We start from the raw sequence: 24,312 nt of genomic DNA on the forward strand, positions 1-24,312 counted from the left end.
ATGGTGAAGTGAGATCCAAGGCAGTTCAGAAGGGAAACCAAAATAAAGGATGAGAAAGATAGTGAAAGAAGGGTATGAATTGAAATGATTGTCTCAAACTAGAACAGCCAGCACAGAGCCCATTCCTAATTCTGTCCTGTTTTACTCAGCATTTGTATGGGGAATTACTTTCCATCTCCTTCGAGGCTGCTTGTATTTCCCACCCTTCTCTCTGTCTGATCCCCCAGCAGAGATTATTATATCCTCTTACACTCTCTGTTCACCTCAAATATGAAGAAAACTGCAGCTTCTGAAATGTCTTCCTTCATTTTACTGCCTTATCAACTCTTTCAAAACATCGCTTGAATACTTATGGTGTTCTTTGTAACAGGATCATTGTCTTTATCATTTTTTATCTTCTTTCATGAAAGTTATTTAGTTTGGTATGATATTTTAGGGTATTATTATTCCTCAAAACTTCAGTTAAGATCCAGAATACTGAATCCCTGGTGACTAATGTAACAGGGTTAGGGGTAATAGAATACCAGATTTCACTTTTAGAAACCTCTGGTTTCGGTTATTTTATAATACCTTCAGAAGAATGTGGCAGCCGTAACTCAATATATCTGTATCAGAAACAAAAAGTGACTATAAAATCTATTGATTCAAAAACCACTGTAAATAAAAACACAGAATATAATATAGTCTTCCTGTAAATGTCAAAAGGAATTTTTAGGATCACATAGTAAAGACATGATGTTGTAATTTGCCTCATAATTTCATAAGCATGCTCTGTCTAATCAGAAATAGTACAGAAAATAACCGTAATAATATGACAAAGAAATTTAAAAATCATTTAATTTTAAAAATGAGTGCAAAAACATTTAAAATATAATGTCCAGCAGAGTTAAGGGTTTAAAATGGTAATTTCCTCCCATTTGAACTAAGTTATGTAATTAAAATTTGTCTCTTGAGTGAATTAAGAATGCATTAATTATCTCCCTCTGACCCTCTGCATATGGCTACCATTCTCCCAAGTGGGAAACCTGTGGGTTATTTTCTGGAGCAATTGATGTAAAGTGTCTCCTAATTCAGGGTTAGGAGGCATTCCTGTCTGGCAGAATTTAGTGGGGAGAGAGATGGGGCTGAACAGAGGCAGTCAGTGGCCATCTGTATAGTGAATGCCAAGGTCTCCATTGCCCTCCTACTGTCCAGCTTTGTAAACATTTTGAACTAAGAACTCTAGGCAACATCCTGAAGAATTATATGCTAGAGATACTCAGTAACTCTAAGATGAGACTTCAGTTTCCGAAATTTTGAAGATTCCCCCAATTTAAAACTTCATCACCCATTCACTGCATTGTGAATTCTATCAGTAAATAAGCCTCTTTGTACACACACAGTCATCTTTTCAACCAAAGATAGTTAAACATCTGAGAAAATCCTCTAAGGGCGCCTGGGTGACTCAGTCGGTTAAGCGTCTGCCTTCAGCTCAGGTCATGATCCCAGGGTCCTGGGATCAAGCCCCACATCGGGCTCCCCGCTCAGTGGGGAGCCTGCTTCTCCCTCTGCCTGCCACTCCCCCTGCTTGTGTGCTTTCTCTCTCTCTGTCAAATAAATAAATAAATAAATAAAATCTTTTTTAAAAAATCCTCTAAGATGAAAGACAAGCACCTATAAAAACCTAAAACAAAACAAAACAAACAAACAAAAAAGTAAAATTGGTAAAAAGCAAAAGTGATCAAAAGTGATAGAGAAGATAAAATAATTTTTTAATAATTTGTAATCTCATTGTGATATTATAAATGAAAGAGGAATTAAAGTGTTTTGATGAAATGATCATGAGAAAGAGCTCTTGGAAATTGGAGATAGGTTAACCATCATTAGAAATAAATAGCAGGGCTAAAAAATAAAGTTGAGAACATTTCTCCAAAAGTGGAGCAAAAAGAACAAGAGATAAGAATTAGCAGATAAAAGCAATGAAGATTGGAGGGTGAGTCCAGAATATCCAACAACCAAATAAGAGGAGTTTTAGCAATGGGGGGGGGGGAGGAAAGGGAAAGTAACGGGAAAATTTTTGAGAATGGACCTCAATTTTTGTATGAAAGAGCCCATTTAGTGCCAAAGACTGTGAGTATACTAATGTTACCTGTAACGGGTCTGCCTCTTGGTGGGTGTTGAGCCAAGAGACACAACCAAGGAAAGAATAGGAAAAGGAAGGGTTTACTTGCAACAAGTAGAGAACACCTGGGCTATTTCCCAAAGCAGTGTCTCCTCAAACAACAAAGCCGAGGGATTTTTAAGCTAAGGGTGTACACACATTCGTGAAGAGGCTTGCACAATGGGGAATTCAGCGTGTAAATGGAGCAAAAATCATCTTAAGGTGACAGAGTCCACGTCTTAGTCATGAGGGTTAGCAAGGATCAGCATCATCAATTCTGTGTCTAGTTGGTCAGATATTTGAGTGCCCAAAGGGGTTTAAATCCTGCAAACATAACTCAAGAATGTGCGTCGGGTCAGTCTTTACCAGTACGGGGAGTTTTATCTTGATTTGTTGCCCTGATATAATTAGGCTATTTCCTGGCCTGATAGTGACTGTTTATTCTTACATTATTTTATTCCATTAAAACCATTAATTACTGAGGTCTGTTCTTCTGCAATTTCAACATATCCCAGGAAAGTTCTGTGAGAAATGTGCTTTGGGCAAGAAGTGCCAGTCAGGCACAGATCACAATATGGTGGAGAACCTAAAATGATTTTTCTTATGTAAAGAAAACTGTCTTGTCTTTCTTTTTCCAGGGGCCCTGAACTCTTTCTGCCTACAGTCATGCATAGCATCCCTATGTCATATCTATCATATAAGTCACATTGGCATAAATATAGGGAGGGTAAGTCCTTGAGTGAGGGTAGGCGGCATGTAAGTTATACAGAGGAACAACTGGATTAGTCAGTAGCCATCCTGTGAAAAAAAAGTCTTCAAAATTTACAGCGTTCTTTTGTTTTTTTGTTTTTTAACCCAGGCTTCTCTGCTTGGTTCAATTATCCTTAACTGAGAATAAGGATATGGTCACTCCTTAAAGCAAGTATATGTTTTACACACACATAGACACATGCACACATAGATATACATAGGCATATATATATACATACACATATATTCACATATTTACACATGAACAGATAAATTATTGAAAAAACACATACATGGATTAATTTATTAATTCCAGTTTTAGGATGCACATAAATATACTTATTCTTACATTTACTAGCAATCACATGCACATAGAACATGCTTTCTTTAATGTTCTGATTATTTCTTTTATTTATTTACAAATAGCACATTTACTGTAGAAATATTGGTTTATATAGGTAATCAAAAAGAAGAAAAAGTCTATAATATGTTTATCCATTTAATTCTATTATTGCATATATTCCTACATATTCACTTATATATGTACATCCATATGTGCATGTAAAACACATACTTTATATGCTGTTAGGGTAAACACATTATCATTTAACAATATATCATTTTTCAAAATAATTGAATACTCTTCAAACACGTAGGATTCAATGGATGTTTACGGAAAACATATTCAAAGGACTATATGAGTACGTTCATGAGGATTTTTATTATGGTATTTTCTCTGGAGATAGAGAAGTGAAGGCAGTCTGGGTATCCATAATTGAGGTAGTGGGTAGGAAATATAATGATAGCACATCCTGAATATGCAGCAGTTTGAAGCAACAAATGAGATACAGAAAAAGCTGTGTGGATCTTAAAATATAATGAGTATGCTGTGTGGGGAAAGAAAGGTAAGAAGAAGCATTATATACATAATCCGATACTATATGCATAAATATTTAAAAATGCATGCATATAAGATGAGAATACCTAGTCTGGTCTTTGCAAACTTGGAGAGATCATTGCGGAACTCCCATATCCATAGTAACTCATTCCTTCTTTCCTTAATCTACTTCAGTCATAAACTTGAAGTTTATATCTTCAGCTTATTATCTCTCCTGGAAAGGCATGCATTTTTGTAGAAGCCTGATCCAAAATCAAGAATGTTACTTAATCTGTGTAGCCATGTGAGCAGATAATATTCTCTGGAACTGCAAACACCTTTTATAGAGATGGACTTTCCATGGTTTTTCTGGATATTGTTCTATAATAGGACGTTGACTGTCATGTAGAAACACTTTTCAAGCTATTAATGCCTTAGTAATTTGGTTGACTACGTCTGACTTACAGACCTAATCAGCATTTAAAGAGATTTATTAGTGAGATGTTGCATCTTCTGAACATTTTACTTTATGATTCCCCCTAACCCCTATCTTCCTTAAGATGGTCTGTGAAGGGATGCCAGGCTGGCTCAGTCAGTAGAGCATGTGACTTTGGATGTCAAGGTGGTGAGTTTGAGCCCCACATTGAGGGTGGAGATTACATTAAAAAAAAAAAAAAAGATGAGCTTTGTGGACTTGGCAGTAACAATACCTTTTTTTCTACTTTAATCCATGGGTTTTTATGAATACAATTGGACTGATAAGCCTAGAAGATCTTTTTTAAAGATTTTATTTATTGATTTGTCAGGGAGAGAGAGCAAGTGTGCACAAGCAGGGGGAGGGGCAGAGGCAGAGGGAGAAGCAGGCTTTCCGCTGCACAAGGAGCCCCACGTGGGGCTTGATCCCAGGATCCTGGGATCGTGACCTGAGCGGAAGGCAGACGCTTAACCAACTGAGCCACCTAGGCATCCCAAGACTTGAAGATTGTTAGTATTGAGATGGAGTGAAAAGTTCCAAATTTCTGTTAGCAATTTATGTTTAATATTCATTAATTCTTGCTTTTATATTTTAGAATTCTTGTGAAATATGACATTATTATTCTAATATATTCTAATTCTATTATATATATATTCTATATTCTCTTAATATAAAACATACTAATAAAGCATGTTGTCTATACCAAGGTCAGCAAACTCTCTATTAAGGGCCAGAGTGTAAATATTTTAGGTTTTGTGGACCATGTGATCTTTGTCTCAACTGCTCAACTCTGCCTTTTTATCTTATGAAAGAATCCATAAACAATATGGAAACAGACAAGTGCATAATATGTTCCAATAAAACTCTATTAACAAAAATAAATGGCAGACTGAATTTGGTCTGGGGGCCTTTGTTTGCTCACCACTTGTCTATATTCTCACTACTCAAAGTGTGTTGCATGGGCCAGTTGAATCCTCATTACCTGGAAGTTTATTAGAAATCCAGGTTCCAAAGCAGAGCTAGTGAATCAAAATCTGCAGTTTAATAAGGTCCCAGGTGATTCATATGCTCATTAAAGTTTGAGAAGGAGTGGTCTATACTATAGATTATTTAGATTATTTATGCTTGCTGGTGTACACTCTGTTAAGCATCAAAAGTTCTAAGAATGAAAGTGGCTTTCTAGTACAAGGAATAAGGGATTACTAACTGCCCCCCCAAGTACTTCTGCTATTTCAATGTATAATAATACATACTAGATAACATTTCTAAGGGGCCTGTTGTGTGATAAGCAATGTGATGAGCATTTGTAATCCATACAACAAATCCCCGAGGTATGTGTTATCAATATTCTCATTTACATATGAGGACATTGAGAAAAAGAGGGTAAATAATTTGCTCCAGGTCAAAGATGGCATGGGGCGCCTGGCTGGCTCCGTCTGTGGAGTGGGTGACTCTTGATCTCACGGTTGTGAGTTTGAACCCCATATCGGGTGTAGAGATTACTTAAAAATGAAATCTTAAAAAAAAAAGATGTCATAAATGAAGAAAATGAGCAATGTCATACATATTGTAAATATTATAATGTCTAGTATTCTGTCATATCAATCTATTCATATTTAACTGTTTTTCTGTTGAAGTATATTTGTGTGTTTGTGTGTTTATACGTAGCCTGTAATTCCTATTATTTACTTAGGATACAATCTAAAAAGAGAAATGATGTTATTAAAGGTAGTTCACCTAACTGAAACTCTTGGTGCATTAAAAAATAGTTTCAAGGCACATTCTGTGTAGCTCTGCAACCACTGACAGTAAAGAGAAATACTTCTGTGACTCTATCCACACCAGTCCATAGTATTATTCTTGTTTACAGTTTCATAATCCACACATTTTAAAAAGTAATAAATTTAATTTTAGGTTCTTATAATTTCGAACAAACTTGAATTGCGTTCTCTTACTAGGCACATACATTTTATTCTTTGAGAAATGCAATTTTATCAGTTTTAACACATTTTCTACAGGTGTTAATTTATTTTTCAGCACTTCATATTGCTTCAAGGATATAATTTTTCACTTTGTTTATAAATTATTTTTGTTTCCTTTTAAAACAAATAAAATTACAGAAATTACATTTAAATAATAAAACTAAAATAGAAGTTGCTTTTGATTTTTAGTGTATAGACATATTAAATTTTTAATGCACATGGATTGGCCTCCAGGTATAATGGAGTAGTTTGTGTCAGACCAAACTTTCCATTGAGAATAACTATAAATTTGGGTGAAAAACAAAAGCTGGTATTTGAAAGCTTTGGAAGGTTTGTGCTTTTTGTAAATGGACACGGGTTAACACAACACTGAAAAAAAAAGACTGGCAAATCTTACTCTAAAGCCACTCAGCTGGTTCGATATGCCAGGATTGGGTCATAAAACGAAATCTAAATCTTAAGTGATGGGGGAAAAAAAAGAGACTACAATAATTTACTTTCTTTAGTGAACCCCAGCGTCTGAAGCCAATCCCACCTTCCCTAAAACTGTAGCTGCCTATTCCTTTAAAAAACAAACACAAACGAATGGGATTCTGTCAACAAGAAGGAAAGAATAACTTCTGGGAAGAAAGCCAAAAGGGTCTGAATAGTCTTTTTCTCTTGGTATTGAACATCTATGCACCCCTTTGTCCCTCAACATGATGACAGATATCAATAAAAAGATTGTAATGAATGTCATAAGTCATAGTGAAATGTTAGGTTCATTTTTGTCCAAGTCACAAATACGGTAAGTGTACCTCATCTCTTACTCTCCAACAAACCGGTAGTGCTGATAATTACTGATATAATAAGATGATAAAAAATAGATTTAAACATTTTTTAAAAGAAGTATGGGCATTTATAACTTACAGAGCATATTTATCTCCTGAGTAAGATTAAAAAAAAAAATCAACTGACAAACCTTTATGTATCATCAGTGGATTAAGTTTGCTTTATCAAGCAAACACTATAGACAGGTGTTCCTATAGACAGTTAAGAATCATTTAAAGAAGTTAAAAATGGTAAAAAAAAATTATTAAAAATTACATATACACACACATATATAGTAAGAGATCATAATTAGCAAGTCTTTATGGAGAAAGCAATGAAATATTACTGAAAAACCTAAAGGAAGACCTTTTTTTTTTTTTAAGATTTTATTTATTTATTCGACAGAGATAGGGACAGCCAGCGGGAGAGGGAACACAAGCAGGGGGAGTGGGAGAGGAAGAAGCAGGCTCATAGCGGAGGAGCCTGATGTGGGGCTCGATCCCATAACGCCAGGATCACGCCCTGAGCCGAAGGCAGATGCTTAACCACTGTGCCACCCAGGCGCCCCCTAAAGGAAGACCTTAAAAGTGGAAAGCTATATTCCTTCATTCCTGGAAAAATTAAATATCGTAAAGTGGCCAGGTTTTCTCAAAATGATCATTAAAATAATAAAAATCAAAATCACACCAAGATTGCTCAGAAAACTGAATAAGTTGACTCAATTTCATGCAGTCGAGTAAATGTGAATGATTAGGCAAGAAGAGTTTTAAAGATAAACAAAGATAGGACCCTTTAAGTATATGTTTCCTTACATGACAAGAAGAGTTTTGCAGATATGATTAAGTTGAGGATTTTGACCAGATGAGACTATCCTGGTTATATGGGTGTGCCCGACTAAGTGAAGTCATTAAGAAGGGAGCACCATTCCCAGAGGCTCAGAAATATGAGCCTGAAGAATAAGGAAGAGAGATCTGAGGCATGATGGGGACTTGACCTGCCACTGCTGGCTTTGAAAATGGAGGAAGACCATGAGCCAAGGAAAGCTGCTGACTCTAGAAGCTGAGGACAGCCCTCCCCTGGCAGCCAGCTACAAATGCAAGAAACTGAATTCTGCCAATAACTAGAAAGATCAGTAAAAGGACTCTCCCACAGAATCTCCAGGAAGGAAGACAGCCGGCTATCACCCTGATTTTAGCCCAGGAAGACCCTTGTCAGACTTCTGACCTAACAAACTGTTAAGATGATAAATTTATATTGTGTCAAGCTACTAAATTTGTGGTAATTTGCTAAGGTAGTAATAAGAAACTAAAACCAAAGACTATAGTGTGGTATTGGTGCAGAAGTGGACAAAGTAATAAATGGAGCAAAATAGAGTCCCAAAGTATATCTATGTATATAATAAAATTTTATATGAGAAAAAGTGACATTTCAAAATGTGAGAGAAAGCACAGGCCACTGAACGGAGTGTAGGCCAGATGACTGTTGTGGAAAAGAAAATTTGATACTTTTCCCTTTAGAAAAATGAATTCAGAAGGAAACACAGAGCTTAACAGAAAACATAGGTGAATATATTTATGATCTTAGATTGTAAAAATGTATTTTTAAGTAGATACAAACAGCAAAAAACTTGAAAAAAATTTGATGATGTGACTTCATTAAAATTTACCATATATATGAAAAAAGAAACTCTAAACAACTTGAATAATTTAATAGGTAGAAAGGAAATACATATATATTTAGATTCTATATTATAAAAGGAATTATTAAAAATCAAAAAGGAAAAGAGAAGTATTAGTAAGTATAGGTAAGAAATAAGAACAGGAGAATCAAAGAGGAAAATTTAAGTTACAAATAAATAGGGGCGCCTGGGTGGCTCAGTCTTTAAGCATCTGCCTTTGGCCCAGGGCATGATCCCAGGGTCCTGGAATCGAGCCCCACATCGGGCTCCCTGCTCCGCTGGGAGCCTGCTTCTTCCTCTTCCACCCCCCCTGCTTGGGTTCCCTCTCTCACTGGCTATGTCTCTTTCTGTCAAATAAATAAATAAATAAAATTTAAAAAAATAAAAAATAAAAAAAAAGCAAATAAATATATGAAGTGATAGTCAATCCCATCGGTCATCACAAAAGGGTAAAATAAAAACAAAACTGAGATTATTCTCAACCATTAGATTGGCAATCATTGAGAAATTGGAAAATATGTATATTGACAAGGGCTCCAGGGAAGGCATGTGCACCTATCATCCTGCTGTGTGTGTATATAATTCTAAACAATTTGAAATGTAATTCAACAGAATATATTAAAAACAAAATGCAGAAATTCCTTCTCTAAGTGCCTGTATTTTGGGAAAAAGTTGCACATGAACATGAAGAGGATTTAATACATGGATGCTCATTTCAGTATTGTTCATAATAAACACCACTTACTGGACCATCAAAAATGGTCTAGCTCATTTAACTGTGGGATATCCATCTTGTGGAGTGCCACGCAGTGATGAGAATAAATGCCCAAAATGTTTGTCATAGACAGAACTTCAAGACATATTGCTTAGAGACAAAACATGTTGAAAAAATGATATAATGTATGAAAAACACACAGAAAAACATACTATGACTTTCTATCAGTATATAAATAGATATTTATGCCAGTACATGGCCCAAATTCAGGTATGTTATATATCTAACTTATATTACTGGTTACCTCCAGGAAAGAGAATATGGGTATGCAGAAGACTAGGAAAAACTCTTCAGACAAGGTAGTCAGAGGGCACATTAGGCTTCTTTGGGAAATTTAAAATATCTACCAATATATTTATGTATTTATTTACTGCTCGTGCAATTATAAATTAAGTAAAAATACTCCATTGACTATAGCTGTATATTTATAGATATTGTCAACATTTTTTTGCACTTATAAAAAGAGTCATGTAAATCTTTTTTTCTTGGGGCGCCTGGCTGGCTCAGTCAGTGGAGCATGTGACTCTTGATCTCGGGGTCGTGAGTTCAAGCCCCACACTGGGTATAAAGATTACTTAAAATTAAAAAAATGTTTTTTCTTCCCGGAGACAAAAATATTTCTTTCTTTAAGGAAACTGGTGACTGCGTTTTACTTTCTTGTACTAGACAAACTATATAAATTTCCATTAGTTTGTTTCATAAATTCTAAGAATTTTGGAGGCAAAATCACTGCTTTAAATTCAGTATTCAAATTGTCCTGTTTTCTAGAATTCCACAATATCTGTTATTTGATATTTAACTTTATCATGACCTTCTTTTAGATAGATTACTTCTCACATGCATTATCTATAGGCTACCTCTTTGTGGAGGAGAGAGACTTAAACAAAAAAATATTTTTTGAATTAAAATAGTAAATAAATAGACCAACAAATACATCATTAGAAAATTTAGCAGGCAGTACACAAAATTGTAGGCGTGATAAGTACGTACTCTTCAAATATTTGAAGGGATTGCTATTTTGAAAAGAAAATAAGGGTTTTGTCTTGAAAAACAGCTAGTTTCAGTGGATTGAAGATACAGGGATGCAGATTTTATCTCACCATACCAGAGACAAATTCATCAAAAGGAATTTTTGCATGAAACATGCATGAATTGTTTCCCCTTAGATTTTATCATGGCCAACTCTCTCCCTCTTTTAGATCCTTGTCATGTCAATCGTCACCTTTTCAATGAGATATACTCTGTCTTGTTTACAATTCTTTTTTTTTTTTGTAAGATTTTATTTATTTATTTATTTGTCAGACACCAAGAGAGAGCGCAAGCAGGGGGAGCAGCAGGCAGAGGGAGAAGCAGGCCCCCTGCTGAGCAAGTAGCCTGATGCAAAACTCAATCCCAGGACCCTGGGATCATGACCTGAGCCAAGGCAAATGCTTAATCAACTGAGCCACCCAGGTGTCCCTTTTTTACAAGGCTAATCTCTCTTTGAACCATGTCACCATTGCACTCCCCTTATCCTGTTCTTGTTTCATTTTATATTTTTTCTCTTTTTAAGAGGTTTTAAATATTTTGTTGTCTTGTTTCATTCTGTTTTGTTCTAAGTAATCTCTATGTCCAATGTGGGGCTCGAATCCACGACCCTGAGATCAAGAGTCACATGCTGTACCAGCTGAGCCAACCACACACCCCATTTTGTGTTTTCTTCATAAAACTTATCAACTTTGATATTCTGTATAGTTTAGTATAGTTCCACTAACCACATGTGGTCATTTAAATATAAATTTTAATTAAATTTCAATTAAAATTTTAAAAAATTGATTCAGTAGCACTAGCCATGTTCAAGTGCTCAATAGCCACATGTGGCTACTATCTATCATATTGAACAATGCAGATATCACAGAACATTACCATAATTGCAGAAAATTCTTTTGGGCAGCCATTCAATAGAATGCATACTCCATGAAGACATGCCCTAGGAACACAGTAAACCTTCTACAGTATTTGCTTAATGAATGAATGAAGGAGTGTAATAAGAAGTTATGGGAACATTAATGTTAAATGATCTAGACCTGACCAGATTGTGCACAGTACACACTATATAGTGCCCAGTAAGCACACGGGAAAACCAGAACAGTTAGAATGAGATAAGTATGGATACTGAAAAGAAAACTATTTTACTAAAGTCCTTGCAATGGAACAAATATGGCAGAGTCTGATTTATAAGTCTCCCTGAAATAAAGAATGTATTCAACCCGGCAGGTTGATGTTAAGTTTGATTCAGAATCCTAAGCAGTGAGTTTGGAAATAGCCAGATTTGGAAATTGTGGCAGAAATTTGATTTGTGTACCCGGAGGGTATGACCTTATCAAATGAGTCGTCTATGCAGATGGAAAGCAGAAGAAAGTTGAAAACAGAATGTTGGGGAACACACCAGATCTGAATCAAGAAAGAATTATTTTGGGGCACCTGGGTGGCTCAGTTGGTGAAGCGTCTGCCTTTGGCTCAGGTCATGATCCCAGGGTCATGGAACAGAGTCCAGTGTCGGGCTCCCTGCTCAGCGGAAAGCCTGCTTCTCCCTCTGCCTCTGTCGCTCCCCCTGCTTGTGCTCTCTCTCTGTCAAATAAATAAATAAAATCTTAAAAAAAAAAAAAAAGGAATTATTTTCCGTGATTCTTTAATGGCAGATTTCAAAAAGTCGTTTGGAATATGGACCACTTTATTCTATTAACAAAATTGCATTATACAAAAATGACCCTTGTAATAAATTAAAAGACATATATTTCCATCAGTATTGTTGCGTGGGTCTGTCTCCTGTTGTTAATAACATAAAAAGAGATATTTAGGAGCACCAAAGAAGGATCTATGTTGCTTCAATTTTTATTTGATTATATAATAATTGTAGCTGTTCATTTTAGTTCTGTTTATTATTTAGTAATCTTATTTGTATACTACCTTAAGCATATTTTTCTTTAATAAACTGGCAATACTTCCTTTCAAATCAGCAATGTGAAAAATAGAGGCTATCTTAATAAAGTTAAGATCTACCTCAGCACCAATGTGAGAGGCACTTACTTACCCACGTGTAATGGCTTAGCATTAGCTAACACCTCCATCACACCACATAATTATCATCTCTCTCTTTTTTTTTTTAAGATTTTTTTTATTAGAGAGTGAGTGGAAGAGCACAAGCAAGGGGGAGAGGCAGAGGGAGAAGCAGACTCCCTGCTGAGCAGGGAGCCCGACATGGGGCTCGACCCCAGGACCCTGGGATCATGACCTGAGCCCAAAGCAGACGCTCAACCAACTGAGCCACCCAGGCGCCCCTATCATTTCTTTTTTGTGGTGAGAAAAATTAATATCTAGCCTCTTAAAAACTCTTACGTTTATACTACAGTTAACAGTGACCATAATCACTATGTTGTCCCTTAGCTCTCTGGAATTTATTTACCTAGTAGTTGCAAGTTCGTACTTTTAACCGCTGTGCCACCCAGGCGCCCCAACAAGTTCGTACTTTTAAACAAAATCTCTGCAGTTACCCCACCTCCCAGCCTCTGACGACCACCCCCACTCTCTGTTTTTACAAATTCAGGTTTTGTTTTTGTTTTTTTAGATTCCTCATATAATTGATTTTGTCTTTGTCTGACAGTATTTGTCTTTCTCTGACATCTTACTTAGCAAAATGTCCTCAGTAGCCATCCATGTTGTTGCAAATGGCAGGATTTCCTTCTTTCTCATGGCTGAATAATATTCCTCTGTGTGTGTGTGTGTGTGTGTGTGTGTGACATTTTCTTTATCCTTTTATCCATTGAGGGATTTTCTATATCTTGGCTATTGTGAATAATGCTGCAGTGAACATGGGAGTGCAGATGTTTTCAATATCTTGTTTTCATTTCCTTTGGATATATTCCCAGAAGTGGGATTGCTAAAACCGTATAGTGGAGAAGGGATTAATATCTGAAATATATAAACTATTCATACAACTGAATAACAAAAACCTAAAGGTCCAATTAAAAAAGCACAGAGGAACTGAATAGACAGCCACAGAAGACGTCCAAATGGCCAACAGCCACATGAAAAGATGCTCAACATCACTAATCATCAGGGAAAGGAAAATCAAAACCATAATGAAAAAAATAAAAAATCAGAATCAAAGCCTCACACCTGTTAGAATGGCTATCATCAAGAAGATAAGAGACAGGGTGCCTGGGTGGCTCGGTTGGTTAAGCAGCTGCCTTCGGCTCAGGTCATGACCCGGGGGTCATGGGATCGAGTCCCACATAGGGGTACCTGCTCCAAGGGGAACCTGCTTCTCCCTCTGCCTTTGCCTCTCTGTCTCTCATTAAATAAATAAATAAAATCTTAAAAAAAAAAAAAGATAGGAGCAACAAGTGTTGGCAAGGATGTAGAGAAAAGGGAATCCTTGTGCACTGTTCATGGGAATGTAAATTGGTTCAGCCACTTTGGAAAACAGTATGGAGGTTCATTAAAAATAAAAAATAATGTACAATGTTTTTATTAACATTTGAGGAGATTTTCTCATGTTAAAAGCAGAAGGAACCCTTCTCTGATAGATATATTTTAGGGAGCCATTTTACAAAAAAATTAGATATATAGCAATATATTATAAAACATGCAGATGTCAAATCTTGGATAGAGGTCTTGAGTAACAACTGAATTGTTCAATATGAATCTGGACTTATCTGCATCAAACGAGGATCAAGCCTTGCCAACAATTTATATATTTTACTTTTACCTTCCATTCCAGGGCAATGTAGAGTAGTGATTAAAAACTTGCCTCCCAGAGCCATATTGTGTGGTTTTGGACCCTGGTTCTAATTCCCTAGCTGTGTGATTCATGCAGGTTCATGCATGACTCTGTTTTGGTTTCCTTCTCTATATCATCAGTATAACAATACTTGTCCATCTAGTTACATTAAGATTTTTAAGTAACATAGTAGTGGCTGGAACATCTTAAGTGCTAAATAAATGTTAGCCATCATATTTTACCTTGGACATTCCTACTCTTAGCCCCGAACTGCCATCTAGCTCCTATTTCCTTCAAGAGTTCATATAAATCATTTTTATTCTATTTAACCCTTTTTAAATCTGTATCCCTTTTTGGCTTTTTGTCTTCATGTAAACAAGTGAACATATCCTTAAAAAAAAAAGTCTTGGTCCCAAATCCCTCTCTCGGTTATAGTCAAACTCTGTTCTTCTCTTCATATCTGTTATATTCACACATTGCATTATTTCTTCAATGCATAGCAATCCACTTAAACCAAATATACCTTCCATCTCCCCACACATTCTCTCTCAATCAATCACTCTCATCTCACTAATGAAACTGACTTTCTAAACACCAAATCAAATGAACACTTTCTCATTGTTAATTTATGACACTTGTCTAGCTTCTACACTGTTGGTCAGCTCTTCCTTACACTCTTTTTTCTTTTTGGTTTTATGTCTTTATTTTTTAAAATTTTGTTAAGTTAACCACTGTATAATACATCATTAGTTTTTGATGTAGTGTTCAATGGTTCATTAGTTGCGTATAACACCCAGGGCTCATCACTACACTCTTTTTTCACTTAATCTCTGTAATGCTGTTCTCCATGTTTGTCCCTCTATTCAATTGGTAGCTCTTTCTCGTTGAAACGTAATAGTTTTTCTCCTGGTTATCACTTACATGCTGACATATTCTAGATAGAGATCTGTTCTGAGCTCTGTGCTCTATGTGAGTTCTATTCTACACAAAGTCTCCTGACCAAAGTTGGGGTAGGGGCTAAAAATACAGAATAGAATACAAAGATAAGATATATCTAGTTTCGATGAGGATGTTGAACAATGAGAACTGTCGTACACTGGTAGTATGAGTATACCTTAGCAAAACCTCTGTGGAAAACTGCATAAGCTCCCAGTACCTTCAATATGTTAACCCATTTTCTCAAGTCCAGATACATGTAAAATAGTTTCAGAATTGCTAACCCACATGACTGTGAAAAGTATGATTCCCAAATTTAGTTCAATATTTTTGTCATTATTTGTGTGTGTTGAAATTTCCATACTCTGAAATGCAAAGAACTTGACTGTGAAATTTGATATATTTTGACAAATGCATACTCTTGTGTACTGTCAGGAAGCTTACATCTCCATCAAGGCGTGTAATATTTCCATCATCCCATAAATTTTCCTCATGCCCCTTTCCTGGCTGCTCCACAGAGCTCTAATAGCCACTTTTCTGAAATTTTTCCCATTGAGTTATTTTTTTTCTGTTCTACAGCATTATATAAATAAAGTTATATAGCATATAACTTCTTGTATCCTGATTCTTTTGTTTGTAATGTCCATGATATTGAGTGTATCAGTAGTTCATTTCTTTTTGTTGTGTAGTGTACCTTTATATGATACACCACGAGTTTTTTATCCGTTCTCCTGTTGGTGGACATTGGATTGCATCCAGTTTTGGGGTGTTTAGCCTCTTTAGCATTCTTGCACAAACCTTTAAGTGGACATTTAAAAAAATTCTTTTGGAGAAGTTCTTAGAATTTGAATTGCTCTATCACAGTATATATGTATGATTAACTTTATTCAAATTTCCTCGTGGTTTTTAAAATGGTTGTTATTTTATGAGCAAAAAAACAGTGCATTTCATTTTCTTCAGTTGCTTCACATCCTTTCCAATATTTGGTGATGTCAGTCTTTTTCATTTTAGCCGCTGTTTATGTGATTTCATTGTGATGTGCCTGTTTAATTTTTTTTGCCTATTTTTATTCAATTGTTTTATTTTTATTGTTGAGTTTAGGAAATTCTTTATGTATTGTGGACACGGATAGTTTGTCACACATGTAATTTGCAAAGAATTTTCCCAGGTCTTTGGTTTACCAATTAATTTTCTTAAATGTGTCTTTTGATGAGCAAAAGTTTTAATTTTGTTAAACCTAAAGTATGATTTTTTATCTGTTATGGGTTCTTTTTTCTGTTTGGCTAGGGAAGCCTTGCTTACTCCAAGTTACTGTTTTCTTCATGAAATTTTATGTTTAGCTTTTTTAGGGTTAGCTCTATGATCCCTTTTATGTTAATTTTGTATAGGTTGTGAGGTAAAAGGTAGCACAGTTCATTTATTTTCCATATCCTAGGTACTCCAGCACCACTTGTGGACAGACTTTCCTTTCCCTTTGATATGTGTGTGAGCACATGTGTGCATGCACACACGTGCACGTGTGCATGACTTGGTCCAATATCAGTTATCTGTAAAAGTGAGGACCTACTTCTGCACTCCCTGTTCTGTTGCACTGAAGTATTGTCTATCGCTATGCAAGGATTACCATAACGTTATATTGAGTCTTAAAGTCAGGTAGTATAAGTCTTTCAATGTAGTTATCCTTCATAAGTATATTTTCAGTCCTCTGCATCTTCATATACATTTTAGATTCAACATAATTGATTTTTACAAAAAATACCCTGCTTGGATTATTATTCAGATGGAATTTATATATCAATTTGAGGAGAATTGACAGTTTGGCAATATTAATATCTCTCTTCATTTATTCAAGTCTTCATCAATTTTTCTCCTTAATGTTTTATTGTTTTCATGATTGAAAGCTTGGATTAAATTAATTGTTCAGAAAAAAATTCATTGTTCAGTATGTTAAATGATATTGTAACATTTAAAATGTTATTGTAAATGATTTTTTTCGTTTTTCATTGTCAGTGGATAAAAGTACAAATGATATTTGTACGTTAATGTACAAATACATGTAGGGCTTTTTTCTTTTGAGTCCTATTTCTCTGTTTCCACACATAGTTAGGACAATTTTATTATATAGTGCACATCCTGGATGAGATGTAGGGATTCTGGGTTCTGATCACTCTCTATTTTCTTTTTTTTTTTTTTTTAAGATTTTATTTATTTATTTGACAGAGTTAGAGACAGCCAGCGAGAGAGGGAACACAAGCAGGGGGAGTGGGAGAGGAAGAAGCAGGCTCATAGCAGAGGAGCCTGATGCAGGGTTCGATCCCAGAACGCCGGGATCACCCCCTGAGCCGAAGGCAGACACTTAACCGCTGTGCCACCCAGGCGCCCCAATCACTCTCTATTTTCGTTCTAGCTGGAAGTTAATTTGACTCATTTGAATCCCAGCTCTATACCTGCCCATACCACACTCCTCAATCCCTACCTCCATCATGGGCAGCCGCTGAAACTGTTCACTTCCTTCAGCCTTTTAGCTCTTACATGTTCCCCACCTCCTGCCGCATTCAGACACTATCCAAGAATATAGGCAGAACCCACATGCTTATTTTAAGACTCTCCCTTTTGTGTCTCTCTCCTTCCAGATTTCTTCATCACTTTCCAACTGTTCTGGCACACCCCAGCTCTGTCTTCTGACTCCTACAGCCAGTTGCACTGCAATCTTCTCCTTGAAATCTAGTAGCCACAAAATTAGGGCATGCCCTCAGGCAAGAAGCCTTACAACCCAGGAATTTTCCTCAAAGCACTTCCCTTTCCTCCAGTTGTTGTTGTTTTGGTTTGGTTTGGTTTCTTTTTGTGTCCATTCTTTAGTGCCTTAGAGTTGTTTTCCATCAGAATATATAATGGTTTTCTGCAGGAAGGTGATTCTGAAAGAATCTAGCCTACTGTATCGATTATTCATTTATGATGTCGTGTTTTCCTTTATGTTATCTGTTTAAGTTCTTTGCATCTTCTATTATATTACCCTGAATTTTCTGTATGTATTGTCTTATCTGCACAACTAGCTCAAAACGTATTTGAAACAGGAAATATAGTAGCGTCATTGCGGCCATGCTTAGATGATCACTTTACACATTACAAATGTTCACTAAATAGACCTTTTTTTTGGTTTGCTTCCAGAACCTAAATGCTTTCTATGTGATCAATTTCTGATTTTTCCTTTTTACCTATCAGAATCATATTCTGTAAGATATGGGTGCACCAGAAAAAAAAGAGACACATCTTACATTAAGTACATCATATATTTATTCTTTATTATATGAATTTTACTGTAAAATTCATAGAGGAGTATGTTATGAGTTTTGATATCAATAACAAAAGGTAATCTGTTTCAATCATCTGTGACTTTTTTAGTCAATCTCCTTTAGAGAAACTGCTTCATCTAAAGATAAATCATTATTATCAAAATGTTTTTTCTACATGTACATTATAATGCAAATACTGCAATTCAAATTGCCAGTTGCCGTCTTGTGGTTTAATAATCATAACATTTTTATTTCCAGGTCAAATGCCACTGACTTCAACTCACGAGATTATGAAATGAATTAATTTAGAGTGTGTGCCAGAATGAAAGGGAGGGTGGTAATGGAACAAACTAAGTGAATCTGTAAAAATGAAATCATTCCAGAGTGAAGAAGAGTTAAAATATGCTGAATTTCTTTCCATTTTGGGTTTAATATTAGTTCAGCTCATTAGGTAGAGAATGGATTAGGCTAATCCCAACTGTAATTATATATTCTATCAGGCATATAAAGGTAAACGAGAGAGGGAGTCTGCGTTGCCATAAAATTCAGGTTTGAGATAATCAGCACAACAGAATTCAGCTGTCACCGAATGACATTCATTATGCGGCACAAGCCTAAAGCAGATGGAACTAACTCATTGTTGGCTGCATACTAGATGTCAAGAAACAAATATATTTAGCTAGTTTCTCAGATTTTAGCAAAATACTTATATGGTACTGGCAGTCTTTTAGATAATGCACATCAGAACCTGAAACCAGTTACCCCTGGGGGAAAGCAAGTAAAAATCAAAATGATCATGTGATAATACTTGAACACCGTACACTTGAGACTAAACCTTCAAGTTCTATCCTTAATTTGGTGATTCTTTAGAAAATGTTCATATTTCTCAGGTTATGCAGCCTTAATAGAAATTACTTAAAGTTAATAATAGTTAATAACTTAAAAGTTATTTTGTAAAAGAAACAAAGACAATTTAAATTTTTAGTTGGCTCTTGTTAAAGTACTAGGCTCTTAAGGTTTGTAGCTGATCGGGATGCAAAATTCAAAAATAGTTTAGAAATGTGAGCCTTCTCTGTGTTTGATTTTTCTGACACTTCTCATATACTATTTCTCAATCACTGTAGCAGTTGAGTCAGATATTTTTTTGGTTCTTTATTATAATTCCTCTACTTATTTTAGTGACTATTTCCAGTCTGTTCCAAACCCCTATCAACATTATCTTATTTCAGATCCTGCTTCAAACTATTACAACTCAAGATTTCAGCCAAGTGTAAGTGAAAAACAAAAGTCAGGGGCGCCTGGGTGGCACAGCGGTTAAGCGTCTGCCTTCGGCTCAGGGCATGATCCCGGCGTTATGGGATCGAGCCCCACATCAGGCTCCTCCGCTAGGAGCCTGCTTCTTCCTCTCCCACGCCCCCTGCTTGTGTTCCCTCTCTCGCTGGCTGTCTCTATCTCTGTCAAATAAATAAATAAAATTAAAAAAAAAAAAGAAAAGAAAAGAAAAACAAAAGTCAGAGAAGATTACACTGAGGGTGCAGGTAAGGTATTTGTCATTCATGTTGTATGTGAAATCTAATCTGAGTAAGGTGAAAAGTAAGGATACTAGAGTGGATTTAGAGGAGTGGGAAGCATATAAAAACCCAGGAGCATTAATAGATTGTTGGCCCTTTGAAGGTCAAAAAATTGTTGAAGTCAGGGTACTGGAGGGAATAATCTTCAGAGAGAAAAATGCTTGAAACCCATATTGTTGAAGGATGAGCATGCATATATTGGTATTGGCTAAATTCCTGTGTGATCGTAGAATGGTTGGCCAAGGAGAAGCTCATGGAAAGAAAGGAGGTCCAGTAACCGAGAAGCCAGGGTCATAAAAGAATTATCTACATTAATATACAAGTCACCAATAATATGAGAAGTTTTATTGAGAGTGTCATGAATATGTTTAGTGAGTAAACAGAGTTGTGTATGAATCAACAAATATATGTACATAGCTGTGTATGTACGTACATATGTTCGTGTGTATTAGAGGGCTTAGTTCAAATATAATGTTGCTCCAATTTAGTCTTAGTTGATGCATTGAGGAGTTAAAAAAAAAAAAAATGAAAAGCATAACTACTCTCCTGGTCCCAATCATATGCTGGTTTGTGTTACTGTTAAATGAGTACATGACTTACCTTCTCTCTTTCAAGATATCTTAATGGCTTAATCTTTATATCTCACAGCATGGTATATAAGAAAGACATTTGTGATGAGGAATTAAACGGAGAGTCAGCCTGAAGAAGTAGTATTTGTTTTTATCAAATCTTAACATTTAGTGGCAAAGCTGATATTCACCTATGAACAGTGGATTTGTTTTTTAAAAATACCATTAACCAAGGTTGACTTTTTACTCCGTGCATCATATTCAAAACGCTTTGCATGCTTTGCTTTAGTCCTACTATTTCTCCTTAATTTTTTTCATTTGTGTACCTATTTAGCGTTCATTTAGTAGCTTTACTAAATGATGGAACCATCACCGTAAACTGGCTTTAGAACTTTCTAATCCCTCCGGTAAGATTCCTGTGCTCATTTACAGTTACTCCTCATTATCAGCCCTAACCCCAGGTAACCACTAATCCACTTTCTGTTTCTTTAAATTTGCCTTTTCTGGACATTTCATATGAATGGAATCTTACAATACATAGTCTCCTGTGTTTGGATTTTTTCACTTATCATAATGTTTTTAATGTGCATCGTTGTTGCACGTATCAATACTTTATTCCCTTTTATTGCTGAAGAGTATTCTTTCCTCTGGTTATCCTGCTTTTTGTTTCCATTTACGTTGGTGGACATTTAGGTTGTGCCCATTCTGAATAGAGCTGCTGTAAATACTATTGTACAAATCTTTGTGTAGACATATGTTTTCATTGACCTTAGGTAGATCCCTAGGAATAGAACTGCTGGGTGGTCTGGTATAAGAGAGTTATTCTTAAAGATAGATTTTGTTTTCAAAAGCAGGACAGATGCTGGTTGTAGTTAAATAATCCAAATTCGGGGCGCCTGGATGGCTCAGTCGGGTAAGCATCTGCCTTCAGCCTCAGGTCATGTTCTCAGGGACCTGGCATCCAGCCCCCCATCAGGCTCCCTGCTCAGCATGGAGTCCGCTTCTCCCTTTCCTTCTCTCTCTGCTCCCCCCACCCTCCACCTCTGCTTGCGTGTACTTGCACTCTCTCTCTTCTAAATAAATAAATAAAATCTTTAAAAAGAAATCCAAATTCATCTTGATATACTATCCCAGATACAGAACTCTTAGCTGAAAATGTAGAAACCAAGAAAATTTTAAATTTGTATATACGCACACATACACACTCATATGCATTCATCTCATTTAATGGAAATCTACCTATCGTATGGCTTTTCTTTTCTTTCTTTTTTTTTTTTTTTTTTTTTGCTGATGGAAAGGAACGTGATACTATGCGAGGGAAAGCTTCTGGAGTTGAGTGTGGTGGATTGTGATGGCTTTGCCAGGGAAATAATGTCTAAGTCAATGTCAGAAGATGGATGTGAGTGAGATACATGAAGAGAAACTAAGAACATTTCAGTGAGAGGGGACAGCATGTGAAAATCTTTGTGGCAAGAGGGAGCATGATGATTTTTGAAGAATGGGAAGAAAGACAATGTGGCTGGCATTGTGTTAATAAGGAGATTGGTTGAGTCTTGGACTTCAACATTTTGTTCTTGTTCTTATAATCTATGAGAATCACTGAAGGGATATAAGCAGATAGGTGACAAAATCAGCTAGTCTTGTCTACATAGGAAAATAGTAATTAATCAGGATTCATAATGAATGCTGGGAGATCACTTGTAATCTAGTTGGGTTGTTTGTTTTGTTTTTTCAGTTGATTTTTTGTTTTGTTTTGTTTTTTGTTAAGTTATTTATCATGTTGATATAAAGGACAGGAAAAGACACACCAGTGACTATTAATTAAGTTATGTGCCCTGTCCCCAAAAAGGGCACTGTTAGAAATTTAGTGAGTGATCCCTAAATATTTGAAAATGGATCCATTAACAAAAACAATTACACAAATGTAAAATCAGTTATAAAGTGTGAAAACAAATATATAAGATTCCTTTTAATCCATAAAATGATAAGTTTCATAACAAAGAGAACAAAACTATATATGAATTCTTGGCTATATGCAATATTGTCCATTAGATGACTGTAATTTATGAACATCACCCCATATTTGTGTCACTACTGATAATGATAATAATAATAACAGCTACCAATTACGTAATGCCAACTGTGGTAGCTACTCTAAGTAGTATTTATCCTCAAAATGATACCATGAATAGTTATTTTCAAACCCTTTTTTAGGTGAGAGAGCTAAGGTTCAGGAAAATAATATGTCTTGCCCAAAACCTCACAGGTTATAAGTAATGGAACGGATTTTCGAGTAATGTTTCATCCACAGGAAGGATGCTTACTGGATCTGCTGTTTTGCCTTCCTCCAGGCCCTTTGTAAAATAAAAGTTACATATTCCAAAACCATTTCTATAACAAATGGAATCTAAGTCATAGAGAGGTTTATGAAGTGGCATTTCAAAAGCCTAGCTTTCATCCCGCTTCTCTTCACCAGGCTCTCCGCTTTGGATGAAGTAATTCATACATAGAAAATATAGTAACCTACCCTGTCATTAATAAGTAAATGGACCTTTAGAAGTGAGCAATTTTTTTCCCTTCCTGCCTATCAGTTTGACAAGGCCAACTATTTAACGAGCAATTTGTTATATGTCTAAAATTTATCTTAAGGGTATAAACTTGGGAAAGATGAATAGAAAGAAAGGCAAATGACTTCCAAATGAAAAAAGAAGTACTCAAGGCAAAGAAATGAACCATTTTGGATCCTATCATTAAAAGGAAATAGTTGAATATTTTATAGTCATCTCAAAAAGTCTGTTTAGAATATTAAAGTTAGGATTATACTTGTAATCACATATTTCCTCCCCTTTTCTCTACTTGCTAATATTATCCCCAAAATAGTGTATTTCTTGATGGCACTATATACTGAAGTAATATACACAGATCTTTATCAGATTTGGTGATGGATTTTAGAAGCTACAAATGGTAAAACTTATTGACTTGTCATTTACTGATATTGGATAGTCATGGTCATAAACTAGGCACTATTGCAGATGAGAAAAAAATTACTTTTTGTAGCTCTTGCTTCCTTTTTCATTCAAAGAAATCCAAATAGTGCTTGAAATAAACCCTAATTTTATAAATTCTTTGTTAGACTTTGCCAGTGGGCTTTTATGCAAATGGCCACTTGTAGACATAATAACTAAACGAGAGTGAAAAATGCTAACAGAGTTCACTTAAGCAATGTCAATGAATGTTTCTTTTGACAATAAATAGTGACAGATGGCTACCTTCTTAGTGACAGTTGCTAACTATAATGGTTTGACCCTTAAAAAGGGCACTTCCCTAATGACACTAGAGTGCCCTTTTCTGAAAATTATTTGGACATCATTCTTCTTATAATATGACTATTAATGTGATGCTAAATGAGTTATTTTCAAAAAGAGCGTTTGGATTTAACCTCAGTCGTAGGCAATCCATAAGAATTGTTTCAGTGCATGCGCGCCCTGCCTTGCAAAGATGTCAACGCATGTGTACTATTTTCCTTAAATCATTGACATGCAATAAATTTTAGGAATCCATTCATGCACTTAGTACAAAGATACATAATATCTGATAAATTGCAAAATATCATTACATATCTTTAGGGAGTTGATGATGCCATGAGAAATACTACACAAACAATGAATATTATGATTTTAATTAAGAATATACA

This window comes from Ursus maritimus, assembly GCF_017311325.1.
Source record: "Ursus maritimus isolate PB19 chromosome X unlocalized genomic scaffold, ASM1731132v1 scaffold_X1, whole genome shotgun sequence".
Lineage (NCBI taxonomy): Eukaryota > Metazoa > Chordata > Mammalia > Carnivora > Ursidae > Ursus > Ursus maritimus.